The sequence below is a fragment of the Xiphophorus hellerii genome, chromosome 23 (genome assembly GCF_003331165.1).
Source record: "Xiphophorus hellerii strain 12219 chromosome 23, Xiphophorus_hellerii-4.1, whole genome shotgun sequence".
NCBI classification, from domain to species: Eukaryota; Metazoa; Chordata; class Actinopteri; order Cyprinodontiformes; family Poeciliidae; genus Xiphophorus; species Xiphophorus hellerii.
In genome coordinates, this window is record NC_045694.1 from 29,882,369 (window position 1) to 29,901,817 (window position 19,449).

At 42.0% G+C, this 19,449-nt stretch overlaps 2 non-coding genes across 2 annotated transcripts; both read left to right on the forward strand.

The window, feature by feature from the left end:
* Window positions 1–218: 218 nt before the first annotated feature.
* trnae-uuc (transfer RNA glutamic acid (anticodon UUC)) lies at window positions 219–290 on the forward strand. Its single transcript has one exon. It is a non-coding gene; the product is annotated as a tRNA-Glu (tRNA).
* Window positions 291–746: 456 nt separating this feature from the next.
* On the forward strand, window positions 747–818 carry trnae-cuc (transfer RNA glutamic acid (anticodon CUC)). Its single transcript has one exon. It is a non-coding gene; the product is annotated as a tRNA-Glu (tRNA).
* Window positions 819–19,449: the final 18,631 nt, after the last annotated feature.

Here is a 19,449-nt window from a genome sequence, read left to right on the forward strand (position 1 = left end):
TCGAGCTATTCATCGTGAAAGATCTTTTGTTAGCTTCGTAGACTCATAATGGTCTAGTGGTCAGGATTCGGCGATTTCACCGCCGCGGCCTGGGTTCGATTCCCGGTCAGGGAAAATCCTCTTCTTTTAACCAGCCCCCCTTTTTTTGAGCTTGTCTATAAAGCAGTGAAGGTATTCATTGTCAAACACCTTTTGCAAGCTTCGTAGACACACAAAATTCCCTGATGGTCTAGTGGTTAGGATTCGGCGCTTTCACCGCCACGGCCTGGGTTCGATTCCCAGTCAGGGAAAAAAACAGGTATTTTTCACCAGCCCCATTTTCTGAGTATCACTTTATAGCCCTATGGTGTTAATGGTCAAAATCCTTTTGCTGAAGACTGAGAGACACAGGATTCCCTGATGGTCTAGTGGTTAGAATTCTGCGAGCTCACCGCCGGGGCCTGGGTTCGATTCCCGGTCAGGGAAAGTCCTCTTCTTTTAACCTGCCCCCCGTTTTTTTGAGCGTGTCCATAAAGCAGTCAAGCTATTCATCGTGAAAGATCTTTTGTTAGCTTCGTAGACTCATAAAGGTCCCTGATGGTCTAATGGTCAGGATTCGGCGCTTTCACCGCCGCGGCCTGCGTTCGATTCCCGGTCAGGGAAAATCCTCTTCTTTTAACCTGCCCCACTTTTTTTGAGCTTGTCTATAAAGCAGTCAAGGTATTCATTGTCAAACACCTTTTGCAAGCTTCGTAGACACACAAAATTCCCTGATGGTCTAGTGGTTAGGATTCGGCGCTCTCACCGCCGCGGCCTGGGTTCGATTCCCGGTCAGGGAAAAAACAGTTATTTTTCACCAGCCCCATTTTCTGAGTATGACTTTATAGCCCTCAAGGTATTAATGGTCAAAATCCTTTTGCTAAAGAATCAGAGAAACAAAATTCCCTGATAGTCTAGTGGTTAGAATTCTGCGCGCTCACCGCCGTGGCCTGGGTTCGATTCCCGGTCAGGGAAAATCCTCTTCTTTTAACCAGCCCCCCTTTTTTTGAGCGTCTCTATAAAGCAGTCAAGGTATTCATTGTCAAACACCTTTTGCAAGCTTCATAGACACACAAAATTCCTTGATGGTCTAGTGGTTATTATTCGGCGCTCTCACCGCCGCGGCCTGGGTTCGATTTCCGGTCAGGGAAGGTGCACATCTCTTTCATCTGCACCTTTGTTTTGATCGTGTGTATAAAGCAGTCAAGCTATTCATCGTGAAAGATCTTTTGTTAGCTTCATAGACTCTTAAAGGTCCCTGATGGTCTAGTGGTTAGAATTCTGCGCGTTCACCGCCGTGGCCTGGGTTCGATTCCAGGTCAGGGAAAGTCCACTTGTCTTTCACCTGCACCATTGTTTTGATAGTGTCTATAAAGCAGTCAAGCTATTCATCGTGAAAGATCTTTTGTTAGCTTCGTAGACTCATAAAGGTCCCTGATGGTCTAGTGGTCAGGATTCGGCGCTTTCACCGCCGCGGCCTGGGCTCGATTCCCGGTCAGGGAAAATTCTCTTCTTTTAACCTGCCCCCCTTTTTTTGAGCTTCTCTATAAAGCAGTCAAGGTATTCATTGTCAAACACCTTTTGCAAGCTTCATAGACACACAAAATTCCCTGATGGTCTAGTGGTTAGGATTCGGCGCTCTCACCGCCGCTTCCTGGGTTCGATTCCCGGTCAGGGAAAAAAGCAGGAATTTTTCACCAGCCCCATTTTCTGAGTATGACTTTATAGCCCTCGAGGTATTAATGGTCAAAAACCTTTTGCTAAAGACTCAGAGACACAAATTCCCTGATGTACAGAATCATATTAATGTCTGTGTGTATGAGAGCTATTATAATTTGCGCTGAATCCTAGTGGTCAGGATTCAGCGCTTCTCTCGGTCCACTTCTCTTTCATCAGCCCCTTTGTTTTTATTGTGTCTATAAAGCAGTCAAGGTATTCATTGTCAAGCACCTTTTGCAAGCCTTACTGTCTCACAAAGGTGCCTGATGTTCTAGTGGTTAGGATTCGGCACTTTCACCGCCGCGGCTTCTCTTCGATTCCCGCTCAGGGAAGGTCCACTTCTCTTTCATCTGCACCTTTGTTTTGATCATGCCTATAAAGCACTCTATGTATTCATTGTCAAAGATCTTTTGTTAGTTAAAAACATTCACAACGGTCCCTGATGGTCTAGTGGTTAGGATTCAGTACTCTCACCGCCGCGGCTTGGCTTCGATTCTCGGTCATTGAAGGTCCACTTTTATTTCATCTGCACCTTTGTTTTGATCGTGTCTATAAAGCAGTCAAGGTATTCATCGTCAAAGATCTTTTGCAAGCTTCACAGACTTACAAACATCTCTGTTGGGCTAGTGGTTAATATTCAGCGCTTTCACTGCCGCGGCCAGGGTTTGGTTCCTGGCCAGGGAAAGTACACTTCTTTTTAACCTCCCCCGTTGTTTTGATCATGTCTTTGTATTCATCGTCAAAGATCTTTTGCTAGCTTAACAGAGTTGCAAAGGTCCCTCATGGTCTAGTGGTTAGGATTACGCGCTCTCACTGCCTCGGCCTGGGTTCGATTCCTGGTCAGGGAAAAACACTTTTATTTTCACTTGCCCCATTTTCTGATATTGTCTTTTAAGCCCTGTAGGTATTCATCGTCAAAGATCTTTTGCAAGCTTCACAGACTCACAAACATGCTTATGGTCTCTTCTTATCAATCTGTTATTAGTCACATTTGCACCAGTGTGACTCACATTCATGGCTGTCACCGGGAGCACACAACACACTATCTCCCATGCATTAGTGAAGCCAAATTTATGATAACATATGTATCTGTAGCCACACTATCCATGCCTCACACCGTAAAGCTATCCTACCTGCTTCCCATGATTTTGTTTCAGTTTCAGTGGAGCGGTTTACTGCATCCTGAGACCTCAAATAGCAAAAAAGCCCCTTGTTGTCAAGGACTCTTGACTCACTATGTTGCTTGTAATTAGCTGCTTCCATTATATGTTAAGAGGGAGTGTTGACTTCTTATGCATCATGATCGCCTGGGTAACAGTTGCAGGGTATGATCAGCTATTTTTCTTTCTCCCTCCAGATGCATGTAATCGTTTTTGTCACGTTTGTTGAGGTTCAAAATATATTTGTTACATTTCACCCAGCTTGTATATGTTTCATGGCACATGTCCCATTTTCCCTTTAGAGCAAATGCTGCACTAAAGGTCTTCACGAGGTACTTTCCAGCTCTCTGCGTTCCTCCAAATTAGATTGTCTCTATGAGACAATCAAGTTTCTAGTGTTTGACAACTGTTTGAGAATCGTCCATGTCTGGGTTGATCCCAGACAAGTTCTCTCCATAAGAGTGAGTTTCAGCCATTGTGCACAGGAGGATGGACGAAGGTTTTTGGATTGGTGTTAAGCCTAAACATGACCAACTGGAAATGAAATTCAAAAGTACTTTATTGATTCCAAAGGAAAATTAAATGTTGTTGTAGCTCATTAATTCAAAGTCTTCAACAAGTTCTTACAGATAGTGATACTTAAAATAAAATCGGACACGGCAAAGTGCTAGAGAGTGCTTAATTAACATGTGTTATTCATTTTGCAAAGTTCAGAATGAGGGCTCATAGACATACTTTCTCAGATTTATTTACAAATATCAAACTGGTGCTTCGAATTAAAAGCTACTTTTTAAGGTAGCTTAAAGAAGAAGAATCTCGTGTAGCGGTCTGTATTACAGCAAAACTGAAGAAGTCTCTGACTGAAGATACTCTGATTTCTCAAGACAACCTCATGAAGAGGATGGTCAGGGATGTCCATAATTTCCATGATTTTATTAAGAATCCTTTCTTGTCTAATCATCTCCAGAGGTTCCATAGTCGTCCCCAGAACCGAACCAAAAATAGAACCAGCCTTCATTATCAGACTGTTGAACCTTTTCTAGTTCTCTAATCATAGAGATGAGAGATAGAGAGAGATAAATCTTTATTGTCATTGTCACAAGAACAACGAAATTTAAAAGGTGCCATCAGTCAGTGCATATGCTTAAAAACAAAAAATAACTGTCTCACAATTCATACACAATGTAAGAATTAACAAATAACTGGTAAAAAAAAAAACCCAAAAAAACCTAATAAATAAGAATAGCCACATTCTCACATACATCATTCAGGATGATTAATGGTTGTTTTTGATTGCATTTAGTTTTGTTATTGCTATCGGGTAAAAACTGTCTCTGAGACGGTTGGTTCTTGTTCTGATTGCTCTGTATCTTCTGCCTGAAGGCAGCAGTGTGAACAGAGAATGTCCGGGGTGAGAAGTGTCCTTTGTGATGTGTTGTGCTTTTCTTAGACAGCGGTCGCTGTGCAGGTCCTCCAGTGAGGGGAGAGGGCAGCCAATGATTTTTTGGGTTGTATTCACAACCCTTTGGAGAGCTTTCCTTTGAGCCGTAGTGCTGCTGTTATACCAGACGCAGATACAGTAAGTCAGTATGCTCTCTATGGAGCACTTGTAGAAGGACACCAGCAGCTTCTCCTTGATGTTGTTCCTCCTGAGAACCCTCAGGAAGTACAGTCTTTGCTGGGCCTTTTTTATCAGCTCGAAGGTGTTCATGTTCCATGTGAGGCCCTGCTCAATGTGGACCCCCAGGAAACGGAAATCAGCTACCCTCTCCATACATTTTCCCCCAATGGTTAGTGGTGTAATGTCCGTTTTATTCCTCCTGTAATCTATTATGAGTTCTTTTGTCTTTGAGTTGTTGAGGAGCAGATTGTTCTCCCTGGACCACTGCAACAGCCGCTCCACCTCACCCCTGTAGGCGGACTCGTCGCCTCCTGAGATGAGCCCCACCACTGTGGTGTCATCAGCAAACTTGATGATGGTGTTGCTGTGGTGGGCAGAGGTGCAGTCGTATGTGTACAGACAATAGAGCAGGGGGCTCAGCACACAGCCCTGTGGAGAGCCAGTACTACGGCTGAGGGCAGTGGATGTATGTTTTCCCACCCTAACTCTCTGCTGTCGGTTGGTCAGTAAGCTCAGAATCCACATGCAGGTGGAGTGAGGGAGACCCAGGTCCCCCAATTTGTCCACCAGTCTGTGAGGGAGGATGGTATTAAAAGCAGAGCTGTAGTCTACAAAGAGCATCCTCACATAGTTCCCCTGCTGCTCCAGATGTGACAGAGCAGCATGGAGGGCCGTACACTGTCTGTAAAAACCTCCAGGTCCTGATGTTCAAAAACATCCCAGTTTGTCCTGTTGAAACAGTCCTGCAGCTGCTGTGTCGCATCCTCGGGCCAGGATTTGATGGTTTTGGTGATGGTTGGAGCAGTTTTCCTGAGGGGGGCATAAGCTGGAATTAAATGCAGGGACAGGTGATCGGACTGACCCAGGTGAGGAAGTGGTCTAGCCCTCTAGCCTAGCTTGATGTTGGAGTAGACTTTGTCCAGAGTGTTAGCCTCTCTTGTAGCACACTTTACATGCTGGTGGAATTTGGGGAGCGCCGTCTTCAATTCTGCATGGTTGAAGTCCCCCGCTATGATGTGCACAGCATCTGGATAGATGCTCTGCAGATGGATAATGCTGCCATGCAAAAGTCCAATAGCTGTTTTAGCATTAGCATCCGGTGGGATGTACACAGCGGTTACCATGACTACGGTGAACTCTCTGGGGAGGTATATTGGTCTGTATCCAACAGTCACATACTCCAGGTCTGGGGAGCAATGGCTGATGACAGTCGCTGTGTTAGTACACCAGGTGTTGTTCATGTACCCACAGAGCCCTCCTCCTCTGCTCTTACCGGAGTCTTTCGTTCTGTCGTGGCGCTGTACTGTGTAGCCTGCTAGCTCGATGGCAGAGTCCGCTACGTCTGGATGCAGCCAGGTCTCCGTGATCAGAAGAATACAGCTGTCCTTCACTGCGCTGTGAGATGCAGCCTGTAGTCTCAGTTCATCCATCTTGTTTGCAAGGGATCTGGCGTTCGAGAGAAACAAGCTGGGGAGCGGTGGTTTGTGTGGTTGCCTCCGTAGTCTAGCTAGCAGGCCGGCCCTGCAGTCCCGCTTCTGCCTTCTCTCTCTACGCCGCCGACGCTTCCTCCATGCTGTGATGGTAATCCACGGCGCGCCGGGGCTCCTCACTAGGTCCCCCGGAATATTGAACAAGCGTTGAAAATCAGCTGTAACATCTAGTTCGTAGCGGGCACCGATCATCAGGAGATCGTCCCGACTGTATATTTTGTTTGTCCGACATGATGAGTACGGAACACAAATCAACAGGTACACAAGCAGCCAAACATAGCACCGGCCGAGAGAGCAATGAGCCGCTGCAACTGCGTGCGCCACCATCTTGGGAAAAAAAAACAAACAAACTGTGTTGTACAGAGAATAGTGCATGCCCACAGGTGTTTGAATATCACCCAGTACTGGTCAAGCAGAGCTGCTAAATTCTGGCTTCAAAGAACTCAAATTTCTTTTATTTTCAGTCTTGCCCTCAACATCAACCAATCCTGATATCAGTTAAATCACACAGTGGAATTAATCCGACTTCACAAACCCCCTGCTAAAGCCACAGTGGATGTTTTTTTCTCTCTCCCATGTGTTAAAGGCTTTTACCTAACAAACTTTGGTGTGTAAAGTAGCTAAACACCAAAGTGATTGCTGCGAATAGTTGCGAAATGCTAAAAGTCTTTGCATGTTGTTGTGACAGATGCACACAGAGCAGCAGAGGCACGTGCTCACACTCAAACAAAGATAAAAAAAAATATCCGCCGCCTGTGGGCAAACCCAAATGACCAGAGTGGATGCACCAAAGTACTCTGCTCTTATATATAACCTTTTTTCAGTCAGGATAAAACAGTGACAACAAGTCGAGTAGCCTCTGTTGGGGAATACAAATTGCTCCTGTCTTTCCTCCAAAGCTACACTCTCCCCCCAGGACAGCAGCTGCAGCAAAGAACACTTAAAGTTTGATCTTGTTCACTCAAAGCTCCGTTGTCATATTGGAGCAGAGTCAGGATGGGCAGGAACAACAGCAGAGCCGCTGCTGGTGAGAGCTCACACAAACCAAACGTGTGTGCAGAGGTTAGACAGTCAAGTTTAGGTAACGATGGAGTTTGAAGGATAAGAGGAAGTATCCACCAAAGGATCACACTAGCTGTTCCCATTACAAATGTGCACAAATCTTTGTCGCTCTTCTTTCAGTGTCAGTCCACCAATTCCACACACACAATTCTACAACTGTATTGTTTACATTAAAAAGGAAGCAAAATTAAAATCACACATGAATAAGTTTGTCCAGTCATCAAAAATCATGGCAGCGATGGATGTAAACAGTTGCATAAGATATATTCATAATTCAGCCATGGCTAACGCTCATCATCTTATCAATAAACCAGAGGAGACTTACTCAAGCATTGGAGTGGATATGTATGCGACGTTTTGGGGAAAATGTAGTCAGATTTTTAACAGTAGAGTTCTGGATTCAACCCATTGCAATGACATATAACTTTTTATGATCTGCGTGATACTGTGAGAGCTCTGGTGGAGCCAAAAAAGAAAAAAAGTCTAAACAAAAGCAAACCACAATCCTAATACTACTTCCTGCTTCTTGTCATCTTCTTCATTGATTTCATCAGTAGTATCATCCAGCAGTTGATCATGTGACTCGTGTGATGCAGAAAAAGTTTTTCCATTGGAGTTTTATGAAATATGTCTACTTGAATCCAGCTGAAAAACATACTAACACAAAAACTGTTTTTAAATTTGCGTATTTGAGCAAATGTATTGTCATAATTTCAATTTGTGCATTCTGTGGTTAATGGACACAAGTATAGAAATAAAGCATTGCAGTAAGTCACAATCATGGGTTCAGAAGGATTGCAGCATTGGGGCTTTTCAATCTTGTCAGGATCATAAGGATCTGACCTCTTGGGGACAGAAAAACAAACTGACAGGAAGAGTTGTCAGGGAAACAGACATGCAAGAGTGTTGCTTTGCCAGGAAAACATGTATTATCTGAATGTAGTCATAAAACTGAAGAAGACCAATCAGGATGGTTCAGTCATGGAAGTAAAGAAGAGACAGAACCACTCAAGGATGTGGTAACAGTCAGACAGCATTGTTCACTGGAAGTGTGCAGGTTTTTCATATGGTGGGGCAGAAAGCGTGCTGACCGTGTTGTTTGGCTTCCTTTATCAGGTAACACCAACCTTGAAAGCCCTGTGTAGTTTTCAACAAAGTGAGTTCATGTTGAGCTTTTTACACCCATTCTGTTCCAAAAGAGAACACCACACTGACTTTGGTACATCAGTGTTATTCTCCACCTTGCTCTTGCTTACACACACTGACCTCATTTCCTTGCTTGTTACAACCCTCTGCATCCTCACTCGCCTTGCAGCAGCAGCAGCAGCTCAGGGGTCACTGGATACTTTTAAGCAGTCAAATAAACATCTTACCCCATCTTTCCCAAAGCCACCTTCTTTCATCTCAGATGAAAACATCTGAAGCTAAAAGGAGACGATGTGGCGTGAACCGAACCACTCTGACACAACGCTGGGGTTTGGAAGTATACCACTAAGACTGCGATGTTTAAAATAACTATGCAAACAGTGTAACATGTCATGAAGTCTTTTGTCTGCCTTTATGGACATAACGTAACGTCCATGTCATGTTTCACTGTAACATCACTTGATCTATCTGGAATCTTTGAAACTCTTATTGGTAAATGAACAGCAGTTTCTTATGATTTCAGTACTTTGGACTTTGTGTTTTGGTGAGAGATGTTTGACAACGAGCCAGATTGGTTTTGCTCAGTTGGTGTGGGGAACCCACTGGAGGCAGCTTTTCCTGTCTTTTTGTTTAGATTTATCAGTTCTTACATTGCTTTTACTTGTGCACATTTTCTTCTCAAACATTTTTTCTTCTAGCTTTAGAGGTTTCTGTTGCCCAAGGCCATTCTAAAGCTCTGCAAAACAGATGTTTTTCATAATCTACCTTTAGAAAAGATGTGTAATCCCACAACACACTTCCTAACAACTTCACTTGCCCACTGTACAGGATGTCTGTGGTTCTAGTTAGTGCTCAAGAAAACTCAGTAGGTGTTGGTCATTTAACTTGAGAATGAGTTTTAGTTTGAAAGTCAAAATGGAAATACATTTTATTTGTGTTAGTTGGAAGAGCGACTGAACAATGATTACATTATTTTTAATTAAGGGTGCATTCATACTAACCCTGTGTTAGGCCTGTCAAAATAATCAATAAATCAATTAATCACATGATAAATTAAAACAAACTCAATAACTTCCTTCGGCATGATTTATCATTTTTCTTTTTCTAACAAAAACTAGATGACAAAAGTCTTTTTGAAGGATAGTTTTGTTCATAGAGACTTCATAGTTCAATTTATTTGTTGTTTCTGTTGTTTTGTTTATTTATTTTGGATATTTAAAATGTCTTTCAGTTCCACTGTTAAATGTTCATTAGATTTTTAAGTTTATAGATTTCTGAGAATGTATTTTTGCTTTATTGCTATGCCATTACCATTATATTACTTAAGAAATATCTCAAAACAACAATTTTATTGTTCATCGCAATAACTTCTGGAACAATTTATCGCCCAAGAAAATTTGTTATTTTCTACACAGCCTTACCCTGTGTAGTCGGCTTAATCCAATTGTACAGCTCCCCAAACAAACCAGACTCTAGGTTCGTTTGGGGAGCTGTACAAAAAAATGCAAGAAACGCAAAGTAGCTAAAATTTGACGCCACTCCATTTGTATCTACTTTTTTGTGAAGAAGGACTTTGTCTTGTTCAGAGGTTTTTGTGTTGCTTCCTTCAGTGGTTCTTGGTGCTGCGCCTCCACAGGCGAGGGGTGAACCGGAACAACGCACTGAGAAAGCAAACAGCACCAACTGAAAACACAAATGTTGTAATTTAGTCTACCAGGCTATCAGGTGTGAAAACACCCTTAGACATAATGCAAATGTTATCCTCTAGTGCTGTGATAAAATAATGTCCTCTGGCATAACACTTGTTAAACAACTTGATCAAAATAAAATATATTGGATAATGTGTTTAGTCAGATGGTAAATGCTCCGTAGTCAACAATGGGGTGATTATCCTGATGCACTTTAAAAACACTCCATTGATTGAAGTTTTATGGGACTCATTACCATTTTTATATGCACCGCAGGGATCACTTAGAAAGTTATTTAAGTGATTGGTTGATATTTGCATGATCTTGGCCAGGTGGAAGTGTCAGTCACAAATCTTTCTATCAACTGTCAATCTGATTTCCAAACAGCTGACAAACTTTTCTGTATCTGCAGACTAAAAAGGAAGACACAAAGGGACAAATACTTGCTTATTGCTGGAAGCACTGGAGCGTTGGTACCATTGGCCTTATGTAACAGTGTTTAGGTTTAAGTTGTAGAATCCCACTTGCTTTATATGTATCAGTGCAATGGGGAGATAGCGCCCCCTCTCTGTGTGGTTGGTTATATGTTGCTGGCTCCTGTACTCAGTGCCAGTCTGTGAAAGCTGTACCAGAGGTGAGTTGCATTCTTCAGCACATAGTAAAAATGATGTTTTATTATATTGCTAACACTTTTCTACTAACTTAGACAAATAGTGTGTAATGACTATTTACTAGATGTGTGCCTGGCACCAATTTTTGTACTTTTACTTGTGTGAATATTGTAAAACACTTCATGTGCTAAGTTAAAAGCTAACATAACGCTCTGTTGTAGTGTGCTGAGTGAAGCTGAGCCGTTGCACCGATTCGAACCCCGATATGTTCTCATTCAGGAAATAAACTGCCTGATCACCCAGAAACTCGTCTTCATTAAAAAAACTACACAACGCAGAGTCAAGGGGTTACTTGGGCCGGCTTGGTACAGTGAAGTGAAGCAGAACCCGGTTGCACTTACAGCAAACACATTGGCAATCGATGGAGATGTGTTTCGTGAATGGCAAGAGCAGCGTGGGGGCCTCTGATAGATCATTCCTCCTGACACCAAATGGAATTTCCCCTCTAATGCCGCAGCATGGGCAGACATATGCAACATTTGTTAGCTCACACAGAAGATTTGGGTGAATGCCCAGGAGGGCTGCGCTGCTATCAGCAAGTGTTTATCAGAGGGGTGGAGGGTCAGCGTTGGAGAGAGGTTCAAAAGTCAGAGAATAGTGAAAGGGTTCAAAATTTGTCTTGACGGGGCTAATTGGCAACCTTAGTGAGTCGTTATTGTTGAGGCAAATACGGTTGCTGACTGGGAACGATCTGAGCCTCACCTCTGGACGACGAACAAAGACGCAAAGATGAGGAATCAATCAGAGTCAAACAGGCCTGAACAGGAAATGTGAGTTTAAACGAGTCGGCACCCAGCAGACAGACTAAAGCATAAAATAAAACCCACATATTCAGGAGCTAATTTAAGCGTTTATCACTTTAATTAAAGCAGTTCTGAATTAAACCAGAGAAAGGTTTAGCTTTGGCTTGGCCACCACGAAGGATTACTCTTTGTTTAATTATGTTGTCTTACACAGCAGAGACGTGGAGACGCACGGGACTCAGATTGCAGGTTTGGCAGTTTATATTCAGGAATATGCAAGTGATCTATAATAGTCTATTCCAGGGGCAACGCCAGAGCCAGCCATTGATTACCGGAGGCAGTGAATGTCATCCGCTCACCACTCAAAACATTTGTCAGAGGATAACAAGCAGGGGAGACTCATGCATGGTAAACACAATCATTTACATTCACAATTCAGCCTTTTTACATGTCACTGTTCTGCTGCTGCCTCTTTGTTTTCCATTTGATGGCCCACACTGTTCGCCCCCTGCAGGTGTCACTTTGACATGCCACTCAAACAGATATTTATAGCTGCCAATATTTTGGGGGTTCCTGTTGCTACAGCCGTGGTAAATCAGTTAAAATGCATTCTATACCTGCAACAAAGACAACAAACAGGATTGAATTTGCAATGCTGCTCAGTGAAACCAGAATGTTTGATTTGCAATGTGACAACAAAATGTGGCAGGAAGTGGTACAACCCAAAACACTTTTCAATTTAGTTTTTGGAAAACTGAATTCAAAAAATTTAGTTTTAGAGACACAATTTATCAGTGTCGCTGTGTGTTTGCTGCAAGGTTCTTAAAAAAAACAACACATTTATACCCAGCAGGTGGTAGGGGTGTGGAATACTGGGATTTTTTGATCTTGGTCCTATATCAAGTAAGTAAGCCTCTGGTATTGCAGATACCGATATCGATATCGGTATCGATATTGATACTTTTTTTCCTAAGATGTCATCATTGAATAATTTGGTCATTTGACATCAGTAAGTTGATTATAATTATGATAAAATACATCATAACTTCATCATCATTGTTTTTTCTTCTACTCTCTGAAAGAAACTCTGACCAATCAGAACGCCTCATGTTGGTAGAGGTCAATATTTCAGATCAGGACTGGATTCAACATATCTGTTCACCAAGCTTATTAACCCTCCATGTTTTTCAGTACGGAACTGTGAGCCTCTCCTTCTCAGCCTGTTAGATGAGGTAAAATTTGTGTTCATTATTAAGGGGAATTTTTTTACGAACCTCTTTACGGGGTGGACTTTCTTTTGACTAACCAAAGAGGTCCAAGCTCTAATTCTCTGCTTGAGTTCGACTTCAGTCGGATGGAATCTGAGTGACAGAGTTTTAAAACGAATTAACAGAACATAACGATTTCACATTTCTCTTCGTTTTATTGAAACTTTTTCCTTGCTGAGAAACTTCCTGCCGGTAGTTAAACACCTACACATCTGATCCCGACTAACCTCTGAGTCGAATTGTCTCTGAGTTAATGAAGATTCTATAGAAAACTGGCTTCTAATTTTAAAATGTGCAGCCGCAGGGGCTGGTTTCTTGTCTGCTTATGATTACCTCCTCAGTAATATAAGGTTTCAGAAATGCTAAACATCCAGGTTGTGAAAAGCTTTTTCGGCCCACACCTTCACAAAGCCGAAGCTAAACACGTTTAATAATTCCAGGGAGAAGAGCGACGGAAGGCTTGGGAGCGCTCTGGGCTTGAGCAAACTATTATTCATTCAAGTCATTTCACAGACCCAAACTCTTTCATTTACATAATGTCTGCAATGTGACTTTCTCTCCTATTATACTTTAATTCTTCCTTTTTTCTTTCTCGCTGCACTTAGCCTGGCTCTCTCTTCCCAGAAACTAATTTCACAAAACTTCTTCCTCTGCTAAAAATAAGGACGCAAACAGAGTGCTGTTGTCACAGTTTTAACCTCCAGCCCTTTGTGACCCACTTCCAGCTAAAGAAATGGGGAAAAAAAAAATCTTATTGGAGAGCATCTCTCTCTGTCACTATTTCCGTCCCATCCTCTTCATTCTCTTACCTTCCCAGTTCTTCTCTGTGTGTTTGTCTCATTTCCTGTTTGTTCTTTGATGGTTTGTGACTTTGTTCAGTGGAATTTCGTTTTTTCCCAAAGTCGGATCAGAGATCTATCTCTGGGAACTTGTTGTTTTCAACCTTCCAGACTGGACAAAAGAAGTGAGATTTATTCAGATTAAATTCAAATCCTTTTCTTTATATTTGGCTGGTATTGTCAGATAAAATGCAACTAAAATAGAGCTATAATTGCACAACATTTGTTCAACAATTACAGGTAAAAACAATGAAATTGGTACGTAAAAAAAAAAAAAAACAGAAAAAAATCTTACTGTGATTTACTGTATTTGTTATGGCTTTTCTGTGAGCTTTTTAATGTCTCCATAACAGTTTTCCATACGTAACTTGCACTTTATTTGGCACAGGTAAGTAATGAAGTACATTTTATTTTAGGGTTTTCCAAACATCCAGACAAAGTGGCAGTAAAGTGATAAAAGAACAGCAAAGTCCTAAAAACTAAGAATGGGTCGACATCAGTCCGGATTTGTCCTACAGGTCAAACTGAACTGCCTGAGATATTTAGATTTAACACAGTGAATGTTGACTTTTTGCTAGCAGAAGGGAAATGTTTGTTGTTTATGAATTTTTAGGTTTTAAGGGGTATTTTTATGTAAAATCAAGTGTTTGGGGTTTTACACCATATTAGTGTTATTCCTTCATCAGAAACATACCTGGAGTGTTGCTTTGAGCCTTTCATGTTTGAGAAATCCTTTAATCTCCCATGGCAACCAGTGAAACACTGGTAAAAATGTTGTTAAAGGGTTAATAGAGGAGTTAAATATCACAATTTCATGGCGTTAAATATCAAAGTCAAATTTCTTGTAAGTCTATCCATCTATCTCCAGCTAATGTTCCAGGCGAGGTCACCCTGGACAGGTCACCAGTCTGTTGCAGGGCAACACAGAGACACACAACCATGCACACACACACACCTAGGGAGAATTTAGAGAGACCAATTAACCTGACAGTCATGTTTTTGGATTGTGGGAGGAAGCTTTATTACCCGGAGAGAACCCATGCACAGGGAGAACATGCAAACACCGTGCAGAGAAACCCCGGGGAATCAAACCCAGGACCTTCTTGCTGCAAGGCAACAGTGCTACCAACTGCGCCACTGTGCAGCCCTTCTTGTAAGTCATATTTGATATATATGGCATTTTTATAACAACTGAATGTAACATAATTACTTGAGTGTGCTGTAAAACTGCACTATGTGCTTTGAAATCACCTGATTCTGCCCCTTTAGAGAGCAGAGGATCTACGTAGTCTTACACAGATCCATTATCTGTGGAGAACGAGCTGCATCTGATTTCATTGGAAAATTCCCACCTGTCTTTGCTGATTTGGACAGGAAAACAAAAATGCCTACAGATGCACTGTTTCCTTTGCTTGTCTCCACTGGTCCCCCATTGAGCTGTAGCATTCACAGGCATGGCAGCAGGCCAGCAATACGGAGCTACAGCGAGAAAGAGAACAGCATTTCATATCCAGCCACTTGAAGTCAGCCTCAAACGTCTGATTTTAAAAAAACAAATGCGTTTTGCTGCCTTTGTGTCCCCCTCGTATCCCCCCAGCCTCTCAGCTGAGTGGCCTCCTGCAGCTTTCTAAAGACTCCCTGTCTGACCACTGTGGGAACTGGCAGTCAGCTGGCTGGAGTGAGACACCTTGGCTGTTGCGACTTAACGAGAATTTAAAGCCTTTGGTTCTGTCCATTTGGATGGTTTCTCTGAATGGATTACCCCGTCGTGATTCTTCATCCTCGCTGACACCTCGACATAGCCGTACTCCAGGAACATTCAGGACAGAAGCTGTAGCTCAGTGTGGTTTAACAGACAGAGACAGTTTCTTCTTTGTGGGTCTTAGTCAGTGCTAAGATGTTTTACAGTAATTTAAAGGTTGTAGGAAAGCCTGGAATTTCCACACAAATGTTCTGAAACAATGTTTTACTGCAATATTTTGGATGGGAATGTACTTTGGAATGTGTTGGGGTTGGGGTTTTCCAGAGTCCCACTTCATACTGTGACATCAACGTCTGCCTTACAAAAGGTAGAAATTCAATCCAATCCATTTCTACCTGGTTTAGAGACCTCAAATGGCCTCCAGTAGCCAGAAACCCAAGAAACAAGCTTAAGCTTTTAATAGCAGGTATTAAAAGCCTATAATAGCAGGTATGACACTAAATAGACCTTCAATACACATAATGGAAACCATCTTACCACTATAGCAGAGGCTAACATGTCTTGTGGCAACAATCTCTGCTGATGGGGGAAGCAGAAGCATTATGTCCAGGTATTTCAGCTTCTGAACATTCATCTCTTTTGAATAGATTAGATATGTTCTATGAAAAAATCTCTCAGTATGCTAAGTCATCAGCCACTGAAAAATCAGGAAATAGGCGGGGGTCCAATATTAACATCTGTATTGGTCCCAAAATTGAAAACAGTCCTAGATTGGGTACTCGTGACAATATGCTCGATCCATAAGGGCAGATCTATTCAGTCCAATTCTATGCTTGTGCTCTGAGCAACTTCATGCTTTATTATTTATTTTACATTATATTTCAGTAGCTTCATTTTCTGAACCATTACACAGAAGATTTGTTAATGTTTATTTATTTTATCAAGGTATTCAATCTATTGTTTTGTCAGCTTCAGTCTCTTTATCATTTATTTTGTATTGGTTGTTTTACTCTAGCCTGCACTGTAGTGCAGTAGGTAGCACAGTTGCCTTGCAACAACCTGGGGTCTTTCTGCATGGAGTTTGCGTGTTCTCTGTGTGCATGGTGGGTTCTCTCCAGGTACTCCAACTTCCTCCCGCAGTCCAAAATCATGACTGTTAGGTTGGTCTGTATAAATTTTCCTTAGGTGTAAGTGTGTGTGTGTGTGTGTGTGGGGGCGTGTGGGTGTGTGTGTCATGGTTGTTTGTCCTGTCTGTCTCTGTGTTGCCCTGTGATGGACTGGTGACCTGTCCAGGGTGACCCTGCCTCTCGCCCGTTGACAGCTGGAGATAGGCACCAGCACCCCTCAACCCCAATGGGATAAGAGTGTAAGAAAATGGATGTTTTACTCTTAATTACACTGACTGAACAAATGAAAGTTGTTTTTAAATGTTCGAATTTGGCCTCAGAGTTTGTCTTGGACATGTTGACATCTGAGATTTAATATCTGAGACTGTATGACATTCTACGTGTATATTAGAGGCTCTTTTTTTAGAACTTTACCTTCAGTCTAACCTGTGAACTTCTGTCTGTGAGGAGGAACTGCTTTTGCTTCTCTAAATGTTTCATTAGAACAGTTATTGTTGCAGCTCCCACAGACCTCTCTGGAATCTCTAACTTGTTATAGCTTGATAAAAACACAAAGGCACCTATTTAGTGTTTTACTTTTTGCAAACTTGTCACGGAAAGCCTTTTGATTTTTTTGTCCTTCACAGCAGAAAATGCAGAAATCCAGGGAAACTCCAGTTTTTTTCAGATCCCACCAGTTTTCTCTTCAACCTCTGAGCCCTGACTGTTGGCTTTAGTTAATGCTAACATCTCTTCTTGGTGTGGTATGTTGCATATCTTGTATAATAAGGAATAATAGTTTCTCAAAAGAAGCTTTAATTTCCTGTAACCATGGTTTTCATTGCACAAGGCGAACTGTAAGTCTACTCCTGTCTGGTACGTTATCATTTTACAAAATCACTGTTGTTTTTTCTTTTCCGACTCTCAGCTATTGTTGCTGGGAGCATCCGGCAGCACAGGTCCTAACAGAACTTAATCCTCATTACTACACATCCTGTAATAACCCTGCAAGAGCTAAGGAAGGCCTCAGGGTGTAATTTACACACAGTGCTTTAAAATCTCAGGCCCTTGAATTTAAAGAATATGCCTCGTTTTGTGGCTAAACCATCTCTAAAAGTAATGAGTTGGTTTGAAATGGAGGTTTTTCCTGTTTTCCTGATTCTTATCAAGACTCTTGCTGTTTGTTACTGAGAGACTCTCATACCTATTGTACACCCACACAAGCTCACGCCGACAGTAGCAGCCAGATCAGTGAGCCTATGTAGCAATGCACATTGGCTGTCATGGCTGAGGATTTTGCCTTACATTCTGGTGTGTAGGTGTGTGTGTGTAGGTGTGTGTGTGCTGATGTTGCCAGCCCCTGAGGGGTTTCTCCCAGTGACATTTTCTCAGCGAGCTGCAGCTGCTGAACGGACATCGCTGATAGAAAGTGATGAGATCCGGGATGCAGCTCTGCTCAGGGAGCTGAATCTTGAGGTGATCCCAGCAGATCTGTCTGGGCTTTAGGTGCAGAGGCTTCCACACTGTGGGGATTGGAAAGAATGGATTAGTTTGTAGGGAAAAAAAAGTCTATTAATACAATCTCCTTCTTGTGCAGCTGTTCGTTTTTGTTTTGGGTTTTTCATTATGAAACTGATTAATTCCTCAGTCAGCTCAACTCTGTTGTTGTCTTTTGAAAGAATTCCGTCGTGTTTAATGACGATGATACAAACACATAGACAGAAAGTAGTATAAAACTTTGACGATGCTGGAGAAAACTCAGAGGAAGTCAGTAAAGGCTTGCAGGCTCTGGAGCCCCGAGTTAAAATGCAAATACTGAGGTGATCTGATGTCACTGGAAGGTGTTGAGTAATGGTTGAGGGTTCTTGTTTTCTCAGCCACATGAGAGGCACGGACACATCACAGTGGATAACGAATGAGCAGCCGATACCTGTAATCAGTTTAAAGAAACACTTTCTGCAAGACAGATATGTTTGGATGGTAGAGGTACATATTTTAAGGCCTGAGTGAGCATAAGTGATGAAGTGACAGATGGATCTGTTACCAAACGAAGGAAAGTAAGTTGACGCACTACATCACAGGTGTCAAACTCCAGTCCTGGAGGGCCGTTGTTCTGACACTTTTTGAACATGTCTCTGCTTCAACGCAGCTGGTTCAAATAATTAGTTCATTAGCGGGACTCTAGAGGATGACTGCACAGGCAGGAGGTGATTCAGCCATTTGATCCAGGTGTATTGAGCCAGGGACACGGCTAAAGGTTGCTGGACCCCAGATCTTGAGAACCGGAGGCTGACAGTGCTGTACTACTATTTTAAATAATTTAAATTAATTCCAGGGAGAGACTAGTTGTGCATCGAACAAAACTGGTGAGGATGGTTTCCTGGGTGGTATTGGAGAGTTGCCGGTAGATGAGGAGACTGTGAAGATTGTTGCAGAAAAAAGTAATAGGTTTCTCATGCAATTATTGGCTGAGTGCCAGTCTCCTAAAATGAAGGAACTTGGGTTTGCTTTCAATCTGCAAATGACTTGTGTGACGTGAGATCGACCTTCATTCATTTCTGCTATGCCATTGTTATATTAGTGAACAAGAGTTGACTTCTTCACCATTCATTTTAATAGCAAAAACTAAATGATCCACATTTTTACAACTTTTTGTAATTTCATTGGATATATTTTTTTCTTTTATTTATCCTCCCAGTGTACATAAAAGTTACCCATGAGCAGTGGCTCTTTATCAGCTCAACACATGTTTGCCCAGTACTCTCACAAGTTCTCCAACTCAGACTAAGAAGAAAACTAAGAGGTAAAGTTGACAGTCGAAAGGAGCTCTAAGTTCCAGAGGGAAAAATCTGAGCCTATTACCATGGTAACATGAAGAAGGTGATTGTTACTATAGTAACTGTCACTGTGAGCCCAATGTGCTGACTGGGGTGTTTGCCACAACAAACTCTAAGTTTTCACCTGAATCCTTTGCTTCCTAATGTGTTGCCATAGCTACTGTTTTCTTATAAGTTTTATAATTAATGAGCCTAAAGCTACAATATGTACTTTTTATTTTTAAAAATACATGTTTTTTTCACACATTTCTTAAAACTATCACTACGAACAACATGAGATAGATCATTTGTGAAAATAAATTGAGCTGCTCTGCCTTCTGGCTACAGCCGGGCTCTCTGTGCAAATACACACACACACACACACACCCAAACACACACT